Source organism: Nesoenas mayeri (assembly GCF_963082525.1).
Source record: "Nesoenas mayeri genome assembly, chromosome: 5".
In the NCBI taxonomy this organism is placed as follows: Eukaryota; Metazoa; Chordata; class Aves; order Columbiformes; family Columbidae; genus Nesoenas; species Nesoenas mayeri.
The window spans coordinates 55,054,175-55,075,795 of NC_137548.1; the positions used below are offsets into that span (position 1 = coordinate 55,054,175).

General features: G+C 40.1%; 1 protein-coding gene across 4 annotated transcripts in view; it reads left to right on the forward strand.

Annotated features, from left to right (window-relative positions):
• Positions 1 to 16,567: 16,567 nt before the first annotated feature.
• Positions 16,568 to 21,621, forward strand: part of PIK3C2A (phosphatidylinositol-4-phosphate 3-kinase catalytic subunit type 2 alpha) — a 49,730-nt gene continuing 44,676 nt past the window's right edge. For all 4 annotated transcript variants that reach the window (XM_080345076.1, XM_080345077.1, XM_080345078.1 and 1 more), the window contains exon 1: positions 16,568 to 16,645. The gene's annotated coding sequence lies outside the window, so the exon portion shown is untranslated. The remainder of the gene's footprint in view (positions 16,646 to 21,621) is intronic.

Consider the following 21,621-nt stretch of genomic DNA (forward strand, 5'->3'; position numbering starts at 1 on the left):
ATAGAACTAATCCAAATGTTGCAATTCAGAGCTGAAAACTACAGTCACTTTTGAGAACCCCTTCCAGGCTGGGAGGAAGGAATATTTCTAACTTGTTTTGTGAGCCAAAAATATGAATTGATTAATAAGTTGCTGTGAATTAAACCACAGAATGCTCTTGCAGCAGGGCAGCTATTCTGTGTCAAACCTGAGATACCTCAACCCTTGGTAGAAAAATCAAGTGGCAAGAATTTCTAGTTTTAAAGACAATGAAGTAACAGCTGAAAGATATATATATTTTTTCTCTTCTTGCAGGTCCCATGCTGTTGTAAAGCCTGCTGCTTGGAGTGGAGATTTCTATCATTGCTTTGACTGTTTCAGGATTGTTTTCACCCTCTGTTAATCACAAGCTGATATGTACTGTAGCCTAGTTAGTTGTGCTGCTTATTTTTCTCTCTACAAATACTATGTGGCTACTTCATTTTGGCTCTGGAATGTGGTTTAACTGAAGGGTGGAGAACCCCTGGGGCTGTGCCAGTGCCCCCCCCCCCCCCATGATCTGAGGCACATCTGGCAGCGGGACAGCTCTGGGATGGGACGGCTGCCTGTTTGTGACCGGGAGTGCCGCAGCTGGGTCCCTTGGTGGATCTGCTTCTGGTCGTGTCATGTTATTAGTTACAACGAAAAACTAGACTGATTGTTCTGCTTAGTTATTAGTGACTTCTCATTGCTGTTTTGGTCTTAGTTATCTGTTCAGTGACATATAACAAGAACCTATTTGTTGCAGCTCTTGAGGAGAATTCCATTACACTAGTTAATTTGGAGAGGCAGGCAAAAAAAAATCATTGTGTTCTAACATTGACCAAAACCCAAATTTTAAAATAAAGATGAGTTACCAGTATAAGTCCAACATATATTACTGTAGTAGAAAGTCCAAGTCTCTTTTCAGTTACCTACTGAACAGCTCAGACACAGATAAGAGCTCTTTGTCTATGAAAGTTCGTAAGTCTAAAACTATCCTATATTATCTCTCATCTTGTGCCTCTTCTTTTTTGGGTATGTACCCACCTGGCTTTCAGCTGCAGCTTTCAGAATGATGTATTCATTTTCAGACTGATTTTCTAATTTTAAAATTATATTTCTTCTCTTTCTGGATATTGTAAATGAAAGGAAAAATAAAATACACTGTGCATTTAGAAATGGTTGAAAAGGATGAGGAGAAATAAATATTTTCATAATATAAGCTTTTATTTACTGAATTTTAATAAGGTGGCTACTCCAGAACAAAAATAATAAATATTAGTCTGATCAAAGAGAGTTCTGTTTCAGCTGGACATGTTTTATACAGGTAAACATGCTTAATCAGATTCAGCTTCTAACTTCAGCAACTCTTAAACAGATATATATCACCCAAATAACTTTATTTGGAAACAGGAATATTTAGGCCTTGGTGCAGTAAAATATTTAAGGATATGTTTAGGTCTATGCCCACTTCCTTTTGAGTATTTGTTTACATTTCTATAAGAGTTTATAAATAATATTTTTCTAAATGAGCAAACCAGTGACTCAGGACTTTAGGTTGGAGACTGGGCAAGGGACCCTTCCTTGAAAATTTCAGTTCTACACTGATTAAAAAAGGAAACAAACAGACAGTTTTCTGTAGAGTAAGAATATTTACATATACATTTACCAAAACCTGGTAACCATGCAGGATGCTTGAGAAGCAAAGAAAGAGATATGGTCAGAGAAACAAGTGTGATCTTGCCACCAAAATACCTTTAACTAGAACTGAGGCAAGAACCGTAATGTATTCAGAAGGAAAGAACAGTAAATTGAGAAAGAAAGTCTAGTTTAAAACAAACCAAAACAGCTTTCACTGTTTTGAGGGTGTAGAAAAATACAAATGCTGGTACAGGACATGAGGATAATTTCATACTTGAAGCAACGAGGAAAAGTCACAAAGAGAAAACAGAAGAGAAATAATATCTTGCTTAAGAGGGAGGTAAAACATCTAAGTTGGTACGAACTATTTTGGCGCTCTCAACTGAACAGAGGGTGGCTTGGAAATGAGATAATGATGAAGAGCAGGAAAAATAAGTAGTAAAAGGTAGGGTACGGTGGTTGCAGCAAGAAGTGTATCACTTACAGCACGTTTTTGGCTTCTCATTTCCACTAACGGAAATATTTTAAAAAGCAGGAAAAAAGGCTGTTGTAAGGCCCATACAGTGTACGTATTTCACAGTAATCTCATGTGGAACAAGAAATAGCATAAATGGGTCATTAAATGGAAATGTAGCACTTTATTCCTGATGCAGTTTTTATTTGATTTCTTGTGTGAATCAGTATTTTATTACGTATTTTTTCAAGTCATCGGCAGTTTATATAACGCCACTGTCATAAAGCAGATGAGTAGCATCTGAACATTAGGCAAGGTTGAGTACCAGGTATTTCCAGGATTGTGGTAGTAATTTTTTTAAATGCCTGTCTTTTAAAATTGTATCTGCTTCTGCCTGGTCAGAATTATATGCATGTGATGATCACTCAGTTATTGCAGGGAAAAAAAGGAGGAGTCAACATGGGGGTTTTATTCTTGTGGTGTTTAGAGGCTTTTTGGTTATTTATTATTTTTATAAACCTTGGACTAATGAGGGGAAGACAGCAGAGATGTTTCCCAGGAATTTGTGCTTCAGTGTTATCACGAATGACCACAAAAGGGGTACAAATTTGTGTGAGAGAGTTTGCTGATGACAGGGAATTACTTAGAGTAATAAAATTGAAAGCTGACCTTTAGATCTGCAGAGTATCTCATACTCGGTAGCTGGGTGATAAAGCAGCAAATGATATGTTAATAATGTAAACTGATTTGCCTTGAAGAAAAAGCTGGGTTTTTTACATCCAAAATTGTAAGCTCTGGACTAGCTCTCTAATTGCTCAGCTTGCGAATGTGTAATAAGAAAGTTCTGTGAAAACATCAGCGCAGTGCTCAGTGGTGGCCAGAACTGCAAGTATTAGGAATTATGAAAATGCTGGGAAAACGACAGCATAAAATGCGAAGGGTTTATATTACTGCATAAATCCATTGTGCACCTGTATTGTAAATGTGACAGGCAGGTCTGCTTTTGTAATGTAATGAGTAGCATGCTGGAGGTAAATAGAAATGTCTCATAAAACAAGAAAAAGCAACCAAGACAGGTGGCAGGTTCCAAGGTACGTGCTGAATGTTGCTAGCTGTCTTTTGTTGGTATTGCATGCTGCAGCTCTCAACTGTCTTCTGCTCTGCGAAGTTATCCCACCTGTTGGGCCACATTGCAAATCAGAGTTTAAGTATAAGCTTTTTAACTGCTTTGTGGAGGAAGATGTGGTAGGATCTGACGTATCTTTGAGAGATTAAAGTTCAGAGCACACTTTCCACTTTGCATGTTGTGCAAAGTACAGCTCTTCTCTCTGGGCACAGTGGTTGAAAAGTGCTATTACCTGGTGTTGTCGTGGATTGCATGAACCAAAGGTCTTCATTTTCCTTTGGAGTTTTAAACTTAGTTCCTGGGGAGAATTTATCTTTAATTGCAGACAACATAATAATCAGTGCCATTAGCAGAACTGGGTGTTAAAAATAGAAAATGCATAGCCAAAGAATGAATGATTACTTGTTTGAGCAAGAAGATCTGTAAGGATGGGGGGAAGTATGTGTGAGTGCGAGGGGGTGCAGCTGTGTAAGCGAGTGTGAGTACATGTGAGCAAGGGTGCGAGGTGGAGCAGCACTTGGTGTCTGTGAGCAACAGGCATGTGGAATGCGTGTGAGTGAATGCAAAGAGGCATCAGTGTGTGTACATACCGGTGAGTGTGAGCGAGCACGCAGGTCAATGTGTGTATTGAGTGTTTTTTCAGGAAATCAGAAGGTGAAGGATTTAAACCAGAATTTAAAGGCCATTCATTTTTGTGCCCCACAGAGATGTTTGTGAAGCGGTGGCCCTCACTCCCCGCTCTCTTGAAGTCTATTCGTTTTTCCCTGATACTCTTCCATGGGGAATGTGCTGAAGACCAAATATTCTCAGCCAGAGGGTGCTGGGGCACTGGAACAGGCTCCCCAGGGAGGTGTCACAGCCCCAAGCGTGACAGTGTTCAAGAAGAGACTGGACAACACCCTCAGATACATGGTGTGAACTGTGGGGTTGTCATGTGCAGGGACAGGAGTTGGACTCAATGATACTTGTAGGTCCCTTCCAACTCAGGACATTCTGTGATTCCAATGAAAGGGCAGCAAGAGCATTTCTAGTCTGGAAGCCATTTCCCCAACCTTTTTAGACTCTCCAGAGCATGAAGCACCCTTTTTGTCTGCTCTTTCATCTCGTTATGCTGAAATGAAATATGCATGTTTGTGGACATCTGTAGAATAGTGCTGACAATATTTACAGTTTTGGAAGCTGGAAATAAAACACAAATGTATTTGTGTGCTCATTGAAACAATGAGTTATAGACTGGATTTGTGTTTGTTTACTCACCCTGGAAAAAAGGAACAGTATTTAGCAAAAAGTATTGTTGGTGTCCTTGTCGGACCCCAACATTATCTTGTTCCTGAAAAACTTGCTGAGGAAATTTGAATGTTACAAGAACGGGAGGATATGGTTGCAAGTTCTGCTCCATCTTTTATTGTTTTGGACCCTGGCCATCAGGAAACATTTTGCCTACTTCGAATATGAAACACTTTCTGCTCAGTAGTATTATGAGAAAGACGTCTAAATAATTTGTGGCAAGGGGCAACTTTATTACAAAAAGGGAAATAATCTCAACTTTTCCTTTCTTTGATGAAATTTTAAAAAGAGATTTCTACAAAAGATGTGCCAGGAGGAATTTCCATGTTTTGCATTGACCTACATAAACCCTAGTTAAACATGCAAGTAGCTTAGAAGTTGTTTCACTCTGCTTCTGCTTCCTTTTGTACTTAAGCAACCACTGATCTTTACTCTTTGTCAATTCATATATGTTTAATACTGCATGGCAAATATTTTTTCTCACCTTCAAAAGTATTCATAAAAATCAGGCTTGGTGAGAATATTTAAAAGAGCGTTGCTTGTAATTTGTTTGCCTCTGCCAACCTGTGTGTCTAGAAGATGGAAATACAGACTTCTCTAATACCTACTGCAGAGGAATGGAAATAAATAATAATGCAAGCTCTTTCAAAAGAAATCACATCTCCTGGAGTAGGAAAACTCACAGATCAGTATAACAATTTGTTGTATAGCTTGAGCTTTATTTCAAAAGATGGACTTTATGTAGACATTTGCTTTGGTGTCTCTACTGTAATTTTACTGAATGTATCTAATTTGGATGACAAGTTACGTGTTTAACTGGAATGACTCATGTCACAGGGGAAAAGCAGGGAAAGAACAGTTTGAAGCAACGGGTAGAGAAAAACTTGTGTAGAAAGGAAGTCAGGATTGCTATATACGCCTGCAACTAACACTTTTAAAAATACATTTTTGCAGGAGCAGGAATTTAATAGTGACATAAATATAAAAGTAATACCTTTGAAATCATTTTGGAAGACCAATATCAAATCAATTGTGCAACTAAATGGCCATCACACTGTAATTACTTACGCACTGTTTTTTCCTACAGGCAGTTTTCATATGAAATATTTTATGGTAGTGTTCATACTTATTCTGTGGAAAAGGTAAATATTAAGCCAAGGTTTTCAGAGATTGTGAAGCAAAGTGATTGCATGTTGTGGAGCAACTACCACACTGGAAATAAAAACCAGAAGTTTTGTTTCCAAACCTGTTGATACAGCTTAGAAGTAGAAAAACCTGCCCTGCGAACCAACACCTAAGAGCTTCTTAGAACTGGTGAACTATGTGCTGCCTACTTTTCTGTTGTTGCCATTGGAATTAAGGTAGCTAATGCTGCCTTTTTTTGTGGCACTTGCTGCAATTGCTGCAGGTGTTTACAGCTGGCAAAGGTAGTGGAGAGAGAAATGTCTGAGAGTGACCTATAAAACAGATCAGGACAACAATGATTCTTCTTCTGGAGCTTATTGGCCGATGTTGTCACTTCTGGCCTCACTCCCATGTTCTATACCCTCCACCAATACAAATGTAATGCACACAGTAAAAGCTCTCATCAGTCTATCCGAAAGCAGCTGCAGTTGTTCCTTGTTTCACAAAACCACAGTGAGATAACGGCCACTTTGCAGACTGGTGAACCGAAGCCAAGACAAACTGGTTTCCCTGAACAAACTGCAGCTGTTGTAAAAGTGTTATCAAACTCTTTCTGTGAGCCCCAGGCTGCAGATACAAAATTTCATCTAAGAAATGGTGCAGGTTCCATTGCCTCATTACCAGGGGACTAGAAGGCCTGTCTTGCAACAAATCCTTTTCACCCATCCTTCTCTGGCAGGTCTGAGCCTCTGCCCAAAACTTCTTTTCCAAAGGGACATGTGGACCCCTGCAAGTCCTTGTGAAGACTCATCCTTCCCAACCTACCCAACAGGCCACACAGGTTTAACAGAACTGCAGTAACTCCAGAGATGGAAACAAATATTGCTTCCTATATGATTTTTACATTAATACTGTTTTTTCAGGTTTTAAGGAACTTTACCAACTGAAGTGACTGCACAATTTTTTTTAGATACTTAAACACAGTCTTAAGACTTTATTATCTGGTCCTAAGGCAAAACTCCCTTCACATTAATGACTGCAGACATAAGATCCCTCCCAGGACTCAAGTTCTGGGCAAGAATTGATGTCTTGCATCAAGATATTCTGACTTCTGTACTGCTAAGGTTTAGGATTAGACTGCAGTCATGTTATTTAATCATTTAAGGATTTTTCAAACCCAGTAAAAATATCAGCATCAGACGTATCCCTATTTACAACAACAGCCCAAAGCATTCATTCCCAGTGCTTAATAATCAAAGAGAGACATACAGTTTAAACATGTGTTTAAAAAACCAAAACCAACAACAAAACCGCTTTCAATAGAAGCTCTACCTCTGTCATCATATCTGTCTGCCTTTTGCCATTAGGTGTGCAGTGTATTTATCCTTGGAGTCCTTTATTTGCAAAGGTGCTAATCATGCTATATTAGTACTCTCTGATTTCCACCTGTGCACTTAGTTGAGACCACAATACAACATCTGTTTTTTACTGATGAAATAATGGTTTCTAATGAGTTGCAGGGTCTTCAGTGTTGTAAAGGTCTGTTTTGACCCTAAATAATGTGAGCAAGGTCACTAAAATGCTAGGTGGTGAAATAACTTAGTGTGCTTATTTGAGCTTGCTTAAGCTATATGCTTATTTAAGAAAAGGAAAAAATAAACAGAAATACAGCACTGGAAAAATGTTATTGGTGATTATACTCCAAAAGGTTAGTGAATTCTTAGAACTGTGACATCTGAAGGGATATTTAAAAATTGTGAATATTTTTAAAGTAATTTAGGGTTAAACTAGACTTTCTGGAAACAATCTAATAGTTATGGAAGAGCCTGTGAGAAGCTGGCTCTTCAGACGAGTTCTGGTCCGAACCACGTGCCACCATGTGGCCTCATTTTCAGAGACTAAATATACTCCAGGGTTTGCTGCAAATCCCTTTTATTGAGGGGTCAGATGGAATCTTAATAAATTACATTATGATACATACTGTCATGGAAATAGATATTTTCAGCTTTTTGCTCTGGTTTATTTCTTCGTTCTTTCTTTGTCCGAATGCAACATAGTAATAGCTTTTGAGACTGCATAGAAGAGATTCTAAACTTCTGGGGAATGTTTTAGTTATCCATGAGATTGACCCTGTTAATTTTGGTGCAAATACGAAATGAGTAAAGCTTAATTTCCACTAAAATCAGATTAAAGGAGGATTCTTTAAATGCTTTCAGTGTAAGCCTGCTACAGCTGTCAGGCTATCTGTCCTTTTCCTTAGAAAGCTACGGGGTGACAGCAAAGCTCATGAAACTGTGATGAGAGAAAAAAATAAGCACATAGAAGTGGTATAATTGAGAACAGAATTTCTAATGTGTAGGATTTGTGAGAGCAATAATGGCAATAAATCTTCTGTATCTTCCCTCTTCAGTGAAAGCTGTATGCATATTGAAACAAAATCCAGGGAATTCTCTGAAAGCTTGGGAATGTTTCTTATATGTTCAGGGTTGAAAAAAGTCCACTTCTGTCTGTCTTTAGAACAAGTTATTAAAGTCTCCTGCAACCAAAGAGGAAGATCAGAGATGATCAGTACTGAGTATTTTCTGCTGCTTTAGGGAAGTGTAGTGGCCAAGACTACATTTATAATACTTCATTGCATGGTAGGGCCATTTTATAAGACTAACGTGTTCATCTTTAATTCAGGTTTTAAATCTCATAAAGACTACTTGAGTTTAGAAAAATTTTGGCTTTTCTGACTCAAACATTGTGGATTTTCAGCAGTTTTTAATATTAGATAGGAAATGGGCATTTTACTTCCTAATCTAATGACCAGGTTAGAGTTGGACATATGTTTAATGATATGAGGCTGAGGACAGGATGACCTTGCTAAGAGAGTATGAACAAATAGCTGGAGGACATAGCTTTTCATTAGTTTAGTATTTTAATACATGGTCTCTCACAGGTTGAGGATTCAGCCAGGTACCTTTGGGGGGTGCCAAAACATTGAAGGTGGATTCATCTATTAGTTTTAGTGGGATAAAGCAAAGATAATTTTATTCTTTTAAGGTTATGCTTTCAGTGAACCCAGAGCAAAACTTCCATTGATTTAAATAGAAAACCATGATCATGCTTAATGCTACTGTGATGTGATTCCTGACTTGGGTGATACATTTCTGCTCTTCCAAAAGACTACACAGTACTGTAATGGAAGTAATGTTTGCAGGTGACATATAGGCAATTTAATAAATTTTTTCTGAAAGCTTTGGAATTTAGTTAAAACGAGGTAGCTAAAGATTTTTCCATTAGGAAGTTTCAAAGAGTCACTAAACCGCTCTGTACTTTCACCACACACACGCATAAACTTAAATACCTGCTGCACTGTGGCAAATTAGGTATGGTGTCATAGGCAGGATTAGCCAATGACACTATATTGAAGTGCCATTCCTTTATCTGTACCCTCTTTCTTATCTTTCAGCTACTCTTCAGTATCTTTCTCGAGCAAAGGGCCATTGCTATTTAAAACTTCATACTACATTTTTATTTGCAAAATAAGTAATTTTTCTTAACTTTAATACTGGGTTTGCAAATGCTTCAATGCTGCTCGAGCACTGCTCTTAATTAGGATATTTCTCCATGGCCTGGTGTGTCACTGCCTCATTGCAGAAGGATGACTGTGGATCCCGAGAAGTTTTGCTGACAGGTGATTTCTGTGACACCTGGAAGATGAGAAGTGACGTTCCTTACCTGTTCTGCACACCCACACTTGGGTGCATGAGCCTGATCCTGACGGAGTGCCTGATACATTGGGTAGAATTATTCTGATGGTGAGTAGTGTCCACAAAGCCAGGGTTGGTAATGAGGCCAGACCCGTGTGGTATGCTGATCAGCTTGAAGTTTCCCAGTGAGCACTGCACACATGAACACACACTATTTTTTTCCTCCAACGCGCACAAGCTCCGTGTCAAGTTGTTTAAGTGAGTTGTGACATGTTAATGCTGTTGGCTTCTTTCTGCTGAGGGCCAAGTGCTGTAATCCTATCTGAAAAGTTTTCCATAAAACTTGGAGATCATTTTAATTAAAACAGTATCTGGTTTTGTCCCTCAAGCATGGGTGTCTTTCTGCTCATGAATGTAAACAGCAAAGGCAAGCAATAAATCCCTTTGAATAATGTGCCAGTACTCTACTCTTACATAACTGTCATTCCTAAGTAGAAGATGCTTATTTACCAGTTAAAGCATGTTGGCAAGGATTTCAGGCATTTTGAATTCATTCTGCTGCTTCCAGAATGTTCATTAGATAAAATCTGTTGAATTTTTATCAGTGACCCTTAACCTGAAAACAAGTTTTACAAATGTCCTCCAGGAAACACATTGTGTGCTTAACTTCCCCTATGAAAACTACAAAAAACTGTATACAAAAATACAAAGATTAAAGGCCAGAGCCATGACAGAATTAGAATTGGACAGACATATGAAAAGTACCTCACTGAATGTACTTGATAGGATAATTTATTCTTAACAATGTACACTATGTGACTACAAATAAATGCATGACATATGTAATTGTTCATTTTTTTTAAAATAGGATATTTCCATTGACTTGCAATGCTTAAAGAAGAACTGTGAAGTTGTGTTACTGATTAACATAGGGTTACTACAAGAAGCTTCATGCAATTAGCTCATACCAGAAAGAAAAGATCAGATTTTGTGGTGAGGGCTCAGATCTTGCATGGAACTGTAGGAATTTGGGCAGCTGGAAAAGACCCTGTAGGCTGTTTTCTCAGCAGCCTGCCAAAGAGATCGTTGTGCACGTCTCTTACTTTAGGATTCCTACTGGTAGTGCTGGTTTTATTTTGTTTTCATTTGTTGATGCAGGATAATTCAAGTGAGTAGTCAATATGAAGTTTTATCACCCTCTGCCTTTGGATGTCTGATTAAGCATGACTTGCTGTGATTGGGATTTTAAATACCAGAAGCCTTCCCAATTACATCAATTACCTTTACCCAAGGAATGATTGCTATTTCCAGGTACGCATCCTGTTGCCCGCAGTTTCTCCCTGAGGTTTTTCTGGCATCATTTTTACATTAATAGCCCTTACCAAAGCATATTATAGACTAACAACTATCCCACGGTACCTCCTGAGTATATTGCAGCACTGGCACAGTTTCTGTGTACGTTTTCTAGCTCTTCTACTTCCACTGCATTTTAGGAATGTTCAGATGCTTCATGTTATTTAAGGCCTTCAAATGATAGAAATTGTGCATATCTATGTAGAACATGTCCTATCCAAAAAATATTTCTTATAATTTCTTATCTGATTATATAAACTGTGTATTAAAGGAAGTTGTATGAAAAAATATATCAAGTGAAAAATTATCACAAAACATTTACAGTAAAGAAAGTAGTGAAATGTGTTAAATTGCTTTGTTATTTAGTTCCCTGGTCCAGTAGTTCTTCTGGACATAATTTATTTTTTAAAATGGGATAAATATGAAAAATCTTTTATGAATTTCAAACGTGTGCCCTGTCATGCCATTTTGAAGAGAATGTTGCTTAAATTGTCTGGGACATACCTAAATTTCTGTGCCAAGATTTGTAATAGTATTTTGGCTCCTAGTGCCTCAATTTCCATTTACTGAAACAGGACCTGGGTCCTAAGAAATCAAGTCAAGATTTTACTTGCACTTGAAACTATTGTAAATATTTTTTGATTGCAGAGCAGAATTTTCTCATTACACTTTAGCTTTAAATATGTCATTTGTATATGTAGTCAGCTGAAATTACTGTATAGATTTTGAGAGCCATGTGCAGACCTTAGACATGCTGCAAACACATGCAAGCTGTTGCATAACACTGGAACAATAAAAACATAACCATGGCCTATTTTCCTCTTTCATTCACTACTAACGCTGATATCCCCTTTCTCCCAGAAACAAATCCACAATGAAATATTCATAGCAACATACTGTTGAATAAACATCTGCAGATGTCAGCAATAGCCATTTAAGCTTGAATAAACACTGGGAACAAGTGTGTATTAATAATAAAGTTCAAAATTACCAAGAAAAGGCATTATGAGACTACTCTTGGAAATTTTACTGAATTTTCAAAAGGTGTATTTTTGAGGAAGTATTACAATATTTTGCTTTCTTTAGGAGTAAAAAAGAACCTGTCTCCCTCTGCTGGTTTTCAGAGAGAAAAATACAATTTAGAGTCTAAACAAACATAGCTGAAATGTTGATACAAATTACCAGATGTTCCAGAATTAGGGCTTAAGACTTGCTGCCTTTAAATACATAGTAGTCGCTTTGAGGACGCTAGAACTGTCTGTCTTGCTTAGCTGAGGACTGGTAGATTTTTGCAGTAGTTACTCTGTTTAAGCTAATAGTTTCTCAATATTTAACGTAATTTCTTTATACGTACATCTTTAAGACAATAAAACTTTAATTCAAACATCACTGAATCTTGTAGCTATCCTGAAGAGCAGCCTAATATTTGAGTCGTACATGTAGATTCATAATTTTCCTTTTCTGGATAGTCTGAGCTAGTGCACTTTATAATTCAAATTAAGCTTTTTTCTTTCAAATATGAGTTTCTATCCTGCTCCATAAATATAAGTCGTGGTCCATAACACTTTTGAAGGCCATACACAAGTAGCTACAGTGCTGAGCACAGCTTGCCAGTTATGACAACTGCATGAGCTTTGTCTGACTTGTGCTGGGACTGAAGTGTTGAGGCTGCTGCTCCGGGATGGGTACCCACACCTGGCCAAAATGCAGCGTTGTGGGGTGTGACAAGGAGAGCGCATCCGTGGGACAGGGTGACCTATGTGTTGTAATCCTGGCCCCGATGAACAATGTTCAGGGATTTCCATGGAACAGACGTGCTGAACAAAGGAGGTACCATGTTCTGGTAAATTTCATGAAAATAAATTTTTGTCCTTGGTAGAATATGCTCCATCTTCCTATTTCCAGAGGAAACACATTTGTCCTTTATGGTCCCTGTGCTACTACTAACAATTTCTCATTCACAAAAATAACGCTCTAACAATAGAAATCGAGTTGGTTCCTTCCAATTAGTTAAAGGCAAGTAGCAAATCCAGTAGTTAAAATAAGGCGTTCATCTATTAAATTTGGAGAGCTTACATAAATGCATTTTAGGCTGAAAAGAAAATGAAGGAATTTTAGTTTTAAAGTGAGTTTTTAAAAAAAAACTTTCTATGTGTTATGTTAACCAAAACACTTTTGTTATGCCTTGTTACATGTAGCCATCCTTTTGATCTGGGTAGACATCAAGCTTCCTTGTATCGTAAGTATTGTTGTAGAAGCCATTTGCCAACTGCAGTTTGTCATATTTCCAGTTAATACCAGTGTCAGTATAGTTAGTTACACAAGTCGATTTGATTTTTGCATATGTTGTGTTGTAATTCTTTTGTGAAGTTTGAGTATTGGGGCAGTGAGCACAGCACTTACTTTCTCCAAATATTTCACCAAATTCTCTCATATTTATTCTGCCTGTAGTATACAATTTAAATTTCAATAAAAATGCTAGTTAATAAAGTTGTATGGTTTTTTCTCCTTGTCTATCTGCACACACTTTTTTTTTTTTCCAAGACAGCTTTACCAAGTGCCTCCTGAAAACTCTCAGGGCAGCTGTGGCACTTGGTCAATGTATCACAGACAACACATATAGTAGCCAGGTGGTGAGACTGCTGAGACACACACCTTGTGCATTGTATTTACATAGACATATTAACAACTTCCTGTATAAGAAATACTTTAAAACTGATGTAATGCTATCATGTGGGAATGTGTAACTTTTAATTATCCATCCGTAAGCCAGTCTGCAGGCTATGTCATTGTTCCTTTCATTGACTCAACTGTCTAGGGGATACTGTCGTTTTACTTAGAAGCTGGGCTTCCACTGTCAAGCAGTTATTTCTCCTGAAGCAGAACTATTTTGGATGCCAAGCTATGGAGAATGCTACATGGCACCTGATATACAAATGCCATTTCTAAAACTGGCTGCTACGGCTGCTAGAGCTCATAATTGGTATATATTTAATGTGAATGTAGCTGAGAAACTGTGAAAGCAGAGGCCAAAGTACGGGTGTTGGAGTTACTCTTCAGTGTAAGGGGTGAAAGCCAGGGAAGGAATAGCATATTCAGGTTTCTAATTTAGTGTGATAAAAACAAAATAGTACCTATTGAACATGAAGTGGAATTTGGGTTTTATGCAATCTTTTGTAACCTAGAATATTTTACAAAAATGAGATACCACAAAAAGGTTGGGCTTAAGTTATTAAAACACATACAAAATAGCAGGAAAATTTCATTATAAGAAGGAAATCATTTCTAAGGAAAGTCACAGGAGGTTGTTACAGTTATGGGACTGATAGACAGACTTGATAATAGTCTAAAATTATGCACTAATCTGTAGAATGAACCAAATCATCTTTCCTAGCTTGGCTTTTATGATTCATATTTGACCTGGACGTAGTCATGTATTACCTAACATGATGGGGGTTAGTCAATCAAACAGTCATGATCTTGTTGAAATAGTTGGATATGGTAGCTACCTTTCATTTAGGCTAAGCAGGTTAATGCTCCTTTGGTTAGTGAAACATGGAAAAATGGTTGTCCCAGAGCTAACCACTGTGGTCAGTGACTCGGAGGTACAACCCAGAGCAGTTTAATGTGATCCATGTGAGAGGGAAAGCAGCACAAACACTGTGGGAACTGGCTTGCACCAGGAGATGCTGGTCTATTAGGATCTCAATAGGAAAGGCACTCTGCCTCTGCAAGTATCATTTAAATGGCTTTTTATTAGAGCCAGAAAGAGAGGGTAGCCTAGGTAATCCTACACCCTTAGAATTGCTGGGAACCCTCAGTTGTGCAGCATCAAACAGGTGCAGCACACTCTGCAGACTCCATCCATACAAAATGGTTTCCTGTTTCAGTCATTATAGGATTTTCTAAAATAAAACAATTCTACCCATAATTTCTCCTGCCAAACAGAACGGGTGTTCACATGGGAACATCTTGCTGCACTTTAAGATAAAGGCAAGGCCACGCAGGTGGTGTTATCACTGGTACCAAGTGGGAGCTGCCTGGAGACTGAGCCATATGAGCCATAACATCTTCCCTGCAGCCAAAGGACAGCACAGCCCAGGTCTGAAGGCACAGGTTGCCCTGATGTCGTATGGGTCACCAGCTCTTCCACCTACAGTGGCCTCCTGGCCAGGACCATTACAGGAGCCCAAGAGAAGAGGTCGTCATGAGACATGACTGCCAGGACAAAAATCTAAAATGCAATCAGAAAAGCTGGTGTACATGGACAGACAGTCTGGAAAGAAACCTGGAACTTGTGAGCAAAGTACATATCTTCTGCTGGTGCTCCATTCTGTTTTCAAAAGTGGAGCAGAATTGGGCTATCGGTTGTAAATCCTGGAACAGCATTGGAAAGGATCAATTTCTACGCTTAATAACTGAAAACCTGAAAAATTCTTGATAGCTTGGATCATAACAGTAGTAAGAATTCTGGTAGGTTTTTTTAAACTGTGTAATAAAGAGTCATGGCTGTGATGCTTCTACAGGAGCACATTTTGTGTCAGCCATCCAAGTCTCCATGTTACCCACGTTGAAGTCACCTGCAAGGGCTTTCATTGACCTTAATGGTGCTAGGTCAGGATTCATCCAACAGAAAATGCTTAGATGCTAAAATGATGGGGTTTATACAGACATACAGAAAATGTCACTTCTAGCTATGTATTTATGACATTTTTATTAATTCATTCATTATTGTAGTTTCTGAACTGGCATCTTCATATGTCTTCTATGCTTCATTAAGCATTTATTTTTTTGGAGGGAGAGGAACTTCAGTTTGCTAAAATGACTGAACAAGATGCCAATAAGCATGAACTAAATCCTTTTATTATTTTAACTACTATCCCCTGAATGGACGGAATACGAAATTCTATTCCTGGAATTCTTTTGCATCTACATTAAAAACTCTATTGTTATTTTAAATGCCTGTTACAACTTTTAATTTGATCTCATGAAAGGCCCATTGTCTAAACTTTGTACAAAATCCCACATGCAATACTTTTGAGCATACTCAAAACATTATATTCTTTTGAAGCTATTGTGAAGGTCAAACCAAAATATTGTTTTTGAGATGCGTTGGTACGTCAGGAAGGCTGGGCTTGACAACAGGGATCAGTGGGGGCCGGCGAAAATGCTTCTGAAGTTAAATTAAGCAAAATTCCGTTTAGCAGAACATGTTGTTCCGAACTGGAGTCGTCAACTGGCAAGTGACGAAAAGTGTTTCTTTCTACAACTAAACCCCACGTGCTGCGGAGCACCCGGTTTCACCGGCGTCGCCTCTCGGCCCGTTCCCGCTGCGCGTCGCGCTCCGGCGGGCCGGGCCGGGCCCAGCCCCCGCGGCCGCGGCCGAGGAAGCGCCTTGTACCCGCGGCTCGGCCCCAGCCGCCCGGCCGGACGTTTTTGGTGCGTTGTGCAAGTTTCCAGTCATGCCGAGCATTCTTAGGAAGATCGGGCGATAAGGGGAGGAAATGACGGAGAGTCACCTCAGAGCCACCCACCCAGCCGCCGCTGCCGTGGCCGCAGCGCCGACGCTTCCAGCCGGGCTCCCGCCGGCCGTTAACGGCCCGTTTCCCTGGCGGGGTTGGCCCAGCGCTACCGGCCAGGCTCCGCAGGGTGCCGTGCCGCTCGGGCGAGACGCACACCTGCGGTGCCGGGCTAGCGGGCGGGCGACTGTCCTGGACAGGCTAGTGTCCCGGGCAGGCTCCGAGTGGGGCGGCCGGCGCCCCGCCCCGCCCGCCCATCTCCTCAGGGCCCGCCCCGCCCCTCGCCCGCTCCAGCGCTGCGGGCCGGGCCGGAAGTGAGCGCACGGCGGCGGTGAAGCGGCGGGAGGGGAGGGGAGGGGGCTGCCCGGGCTGGCGCGCGTTCCCGCGGCGGGAGCAGGAGGCACGGAGGGAAATGGCCGTTGCCGCGGGCCGGCGGCGCTGCCAGGTAGGTGCCGGGAACCCGCCGCGGGGTGTCGGGGCGAGGCTGGGGCTCCGCTCCCTCCCGCTCTCCCGTCCCCTCCTCCCTGCCGGTGTCCTTTTGCCGCCCCCCTTTCTCCCGCTTCGCCCTCTCCTCCCTCAGGGGTCGCGGTGCCGCGCTGCAACTCTCGGCCTCCGGGCGCTGCCGGCTCGGCCTCGGCGCCGTTCCGGGCCCGAGGGCGGCCGGTGCACTCTGCGCTGCCGAGGCGGCACCTGCGAGCGGTGGGGCCCGGGGCTCGGGCAGCGGGGCCGGGGGCAGCGCCGCCCGGTCGGCTCGTCCCCGCCGCCTCGTCTGTGTCCGGGCTGGTGCGAGGCGGAGGCGCTGCCTGCCCCGAGAGCCGGGTCAGCGAACTGCGGTGTCTGCCGCGCTGGAGGGGGCCGTTTGGACTCGGAGCCATCCGAGTCGTCCCGAGAAGCCGCTTGTCCTTCACAGCACCCCCGGTTCTGGAGGAGCTTTGTGTACCTGAGGGTGAAGTCTCGGGGCGGCGGGTCGTGAGCAGAAGGCACTTGGGAAGGCTTTAGGGAGCCCGAGTGCTCGCCATGTGTAGGGGGAACCTTAACAGCCACCGCAGACCCGCTGGGTTTACATTCCCTTTTTATTCACCTTCTCGTTGGCTTTTTGAGTGGGTTAACTAACCTCGGGTTGCAGCGTTACTGTGGTTCCACAGAAGTTGGCTGTTGACAAAGCTGATTCTCACACAGCTCTGCTGTTTCCTCCGAGAGGCTTTCGGTTACTCGTAGTTACACATGGAAGCCTGTAACTGGCTTACTGCTCACAAGTTGACCGAGTTTATTATTAAAAAAGGTATACCTGTGTCTTCGTTAGCACTAGTGACCCCTCACTAAAGCTATGCTGCACTTACAGAAAGGGAACATGGTAGTAAAATGCACTCAAAGAGCTTGGAAGAAAAGAAACATTCTGATGTTCTTCCTCATCATTGTATTACTTATTGAAAATGTGGTCCTAGAGCATTGTGCAGTTGAGCTGATTTAGGGTAGGGGAGAGATATAAAGTTTTTAAATAAGTCTTGTGTGTTTAATGCAAATATTTTTCTTAAGGGAACTGAAAAATCAAGAAAAAAAAAGTGTGATGTTGGTAAAAGATGTTGTGCAACACCTACTTACAGTATAAACTGTGTTCAGGAGTAGTAGTGGTGGATGATTTACGAAGAATCCAAAGGGGAAGTAGAAGTGGGGTGGAGGGAGTGAAATCTGACAGATGAAAGTATTTTGTTAGTTGGATTTGTTAGCTTTGAAGGTGGTTGTGTCCCTCATTCTGCCAACAGTGGGAGTGGGCCTGCAAAAAACTTTGTGTCTGGGAGGACAAGAAGTTGCTTAAATTTGGATCATTTACTGCATTTGGTGGCAGGAATGCGGCTACAATGCACACTAGGTTAATTTTTTTTTAACTGAAAGCGAGTTGATATTAAGCTAAAGAATAAATGGACAATAAAAGAAAGTTGAATAATACTTCAGGTTAAATGGCCTTTTGTTGAGGAAAAAATAATAAACTCTTTAGAATTCCATCTTATTAAATGTTGCGCTGTATTTGAACAGTCACAAAATATGTTTTTTTATAAAAGTACATCAGAGGTCTCAAGAAAGATTTAAAATTCCAGTTGATTTAAAAAATAGATTTGTCCTACTTAATTACAATATAATGGTAATCCTGATTTATGAACTTGATGTTCCTCTTTCCTTTTGGAGTATTACTGTAATCATTAAGGACTCAAACATAAAGGTTCATCAGTATAGATGATCAGTGTATATAAACATAAAATGATTATTTTGTTATTTTTATCTTTATTGAGTAGCTCTCTGTATACCACCAAAGAAAACCGAATGCCCTAAGTGGAAAATTATGCATTTCAAAATGTCAAGTAAAAAAAGCTTTCTGAATTTGTGTTCCTCTGCTTCTAACTTCTCAAACCAAGTTAACTTGAAATGGCTGATATTTCTTATCCAATGCTGCTATTGTAGCTGCTGCCTAGCTGAAGAAAATTGTATTAAAACATTGCTTAGAAAACCAAATATGCTGAGGTGATGTTTTTGGGGTTTTTTTTTGTTGTGTTAGGCTGTTGTGAGACTAAAGCCAGACCAGTATGGAGCTATCAAGAAAAAGGAATGCTAGGTTAGAGCAGGGTTGCATATTGCTTGTCTTTAAACTCCTGAATAGTCTTTAGGCTATCTTAATGGAAGCTTTAAAAATTGTAATTAACATTGGTAGGTAGGACATTATAAGCATAACGCTAATGACTAGAATTCATAAAGTATAGCATGTGTTTTAAGGTTAGCTGTAATAACATTCAGATAATGATCTTCCTTTTTTTATTTTAGAAGTATTGCCTTTCAGTGTCTGCAGTTAGAGCAGAAATTACTGTGGTATTTATTTTTAGGACAGTACAACAAACTTAAGAGTATAGCACAAATGTAAATTGTTTGCTTTGTGGAAGTGCAAACTGTAAACATTCTTCTATTTTAAGTAGAAGATGTGGATGTGTAACTACTTACCAGAACCAGAGTTCAGTTTTTATCAGCATGACATCAGTCATCTAATACAGTATTCATCCAGGCCCTTTGTACATGAGAAAGTTGCTGTGATATCAGTTTTTGCAGAAGAATGCAGAAGCTGTTTCCAGACTGGACAAGTGAGTGAAGGAGGAAATGTTTCAAAGTGTGCCACTAATGATAAATCTCACTTAATCTATAATACATTTAGAATGTTTTCCTCAAAGCTCTCACACACACAAAAAAGTTGTGAGAAATATTACTTTGATCTATACCTTAGTAGAAATGCAACCTGAAATTACTTCCCTCGAGTCAGTTGGGTTTGTTCCAAGTGGTGGTCACTTCAAGGTGCTTTCATTGAGGAATCTGAAGTACAGAGAGAAGGTATGTCTGCTTATTTCATTAAAGTTGTAATTTTCAGGTGTGTGGCATCAAAATTATAAACAAAACATCACTTACTAAAAGCCAACCATAATTGAAACCTTACAGTATGTGGTGTATGAGGACCTCACGGTTTTTATGTTAACAGAATGTCACTAGTTCAGATCTTGAGGTTGTTCACCACATGATGACCTAGATTAAATAATTTGGTCCAGATAGAGTTGGAAGCTCGTAGGTTTCAGTATTGTAGTTGATGTTAATAGTTATGGGAGGTACACTGAGAACAGATCACGAGTAATTGATATGGTCTTCTACTTGGATGGTAGTCACAGTAGAAAGGCAGAGGGTGGTGACAGTTCTGAGTTACAAAGTGAGTGCTGAAAGTTTCCATGAGTTCAGCATGCAGCTGGACAAATTCCTGGAGGGAAAAATCCATCAGGGGTCTTAATATTAGAGAAGTTACCTCAAGATTCAGGAAGTCCTTGAGTGGCAAATTAGTGAAGACTGGGGGAGTATTTTGAGGAAGTGTCATTGCATAATTGCCTTGGTTTAATCTTTTTCCATTTGCATTTCTGCAACCACGCATAGAGACAAGTTAAGGATGAGATGAACCTTTGGCCTGAGTGTAGCCATGCTGTTCAGTTTTCTACCAGTGTAGTGTTTTTAAAAAAAGTAATAATTGAATCAATATATCTAATAAACATTTAGTATGTTCTAATGCATGAAACAAACAGGTATATGTGAACACTGCATTTGTTCTGTTAATAATCAACAGTTCTCTGTACTACTTTCATAAACACTAGATTTGTGACTGAGAAGCATCTGCTGGTTATGATTGAAACTGTGCAAGTTTCCTGCCTGAGGGGAAACTCGTCTGCTGAACCAAGTGGTAGAAATAATTTGACTACTGCAGCAGAATTGCATTTGGTTAGCCTGGTAGGTTGATACTAATACAGTGATACGGAGTTAAATCTGGAACAGAGCTGTGGTGGCGTGTTTTTGTCTCCTTGCTCTACTATTAGTTTTGATGGTGTTTTATTGAAGGTGTAGACTGTGTGGTGCTGCACAGGGAATAGAATAAGATCTTTGTACGGGAGGGTTGTTTTCATCTCCCTGTGTTAGTAGCCACTGGATGCTGCATCATGAACTTCCTGTGTTTTACCATCTTTAGAATGCTTTGTGACATTAGGAGAATGTTTGCAGGGCTTGCTTCAGGTGTGTAAATTAAGAAAATCTGGGTTTTTACAGTGGTCCTTTGTGATGTAGAATGTTATAAATCTGTGGAAGGTGTTTGGGCATCTCTGGATAATTAAAGCAGATAGCACAAATGTTCCTGTCCTCTTTTCTCTCTCCTCCTCACCCTCTAGATACTTCCTGTATTTTTTATTGAATTGGCCATGTCGGTTAAAATGTCTGCTTAGTACCACTGCTGTTTGGATTAGTGGAAGTTACGGTATAAATAGATGCTCCAGGTACTCTACTGTGATCAGGCCTGCACTGTATGAATAACTAAAACTTTGTCTGCGATGTTGCTGCCTGGATAAAGCCCTGAGCACCCTTGTCACCTTCTCATAGTTGACCCTGCTTTGAGCAGGTGGTGGAATTAGACATCCCCTGAAGCCCCTTCCAGTCTTAATTGTTCTGTGAAAGTGGTATTTCAGAGTTAAATTATTTTGCAGATCACAAATTACTGCACAAATTATTCAGCTGGGGAATCAGAATATTTGGAGCAATGGAATTACTTAAAAATTTTAAAAAGCCCACCCAAAACAGTAGTTGATAGTGATTTTGTGTAGAATGTTCTGTATTGCCTGAATGTTTTCAAGTACCCTTTGAATAGAAGGATTGGTGGAAATGAGTGTGAATCGTAAGGGTGACATGGAGAAAAGCACAAATTTAGAGGTGGCTGAAAAGCAGGAGAACCAGTAAAAAGTTTATAAAAGTAAACTTCTGAAACAGAGGAGTAGATATGAAAGCATTATTCTGTAAGGAGAAACATTGCAACAGAACTGAAATTCTTAGCCTTTGTCAAACAATGATGCTAATAGACTTGGC